This window comes from Frankliniella occidentalis, unplaced genomic scaffold, assembly GCF_000697945.3.
Source record: "Frankliniella occidentalis isolate FOCC.00 unplaced genomic scaffold, Focc_3.1 Scaffold392, whole genome shotgun sequence".
In the NCBI taxonomy this organism is placed as follows: domain Eukaryota; kingdom Metazoa; phylum Arthropoda; class Insecta; order Thysanoptera; family Thripidae; genus Frankliniella; species Frankliniella occidentalis.
In genome coordinates this window covers 96135-97162 of record NW_026267514.1, presented here as the reverse complement: position 1 = coordinate 97162, position 1028 = coordinate 96135, and positions in this window count along the sequence as shown.

The following is a 1028-nucleotide window of genomic DNA, read 5'->3' as shown; positions in this document are numbered from 1 at the left end:
ATCCCTTGAGCGTTCTTTCACTACCCGCTCGCCCTCCGGCCTACCCTCCCCCCTCTCACCCCCCGTCTCATCTCCCCGCCTTGATTGCTGTAGATGGCGCTGCTGCCGGCCTGACGTAACGGAGCTGCACCGGCTGTGCTAAGTTTACTACCCAGCACAGACTGTTTTTTTTTATCATCATTTCAAATATAGATACTTTAATTGTTTTTAGTGTGGTATTTTTCGATTCTTCCTTTCGTGGGGCTGTGTTCGATGACGGTTGAGAAGTGATTGCATGTTTTTGATCCACGACGCGGCGTCCTGCTGACGCGCCCGCCGCGCGGTCCGCACCCCTTTTCCCTTTCGTTGGCCGGAAATCGGCTATCCCTCGCCACCACGATGCTCGCGGTGGGATGGCGATGGCGCCCTGCGATAGCCACGCCCGCGCCACCGGCGCCGCTTTGGGGCGGTTCCGCCGCTGCCGGCCCGCAATTGTTATGCGATATCGCGGCTATCTCCGGCCCAGCTATCGCTATCTGCTCCAGGACCGGTTGGCCGAGCCGTGCCGACCGGTGCGGCGTTCGGCTAATCCGCGCCAGCAGTATTTGCAGGAGCCGAGGATACATAGTCAGTGCGCTGATTGCGTGAAATGTAAAGTCGACGCCGATTTTTTTTCGCACCGATCGACGTAATCGATCATTGTTTAGCGTGTATCAACATCAGTTTCGGGGCTTACCGCACGCGCACGCTTGCATGCGGGTTGGTGCGGCCGGCAGTGCAGTAAACCTAGAGCCACCATGCAATTACAATGGTTGAGGGACGGGAAGCCCCCACTGACCAGTCTGGGTACGTAAAGTTTTGAATGCGACAGGCACAATAATTCATTTGCAGTGGTGCCTTTGTGTGTGTGTGTGTGTGTGTGTGTTGAAGGGGGAGGGGGATGCAGTTATGAAATGTGTTTCTTTTGCACGAGCACAAACCGGCCGGGTAGGGCTGCCTAGGAGGCATAATGAGAGATGACCGCGATTAGTCTGGGGGCCCTAACGGGG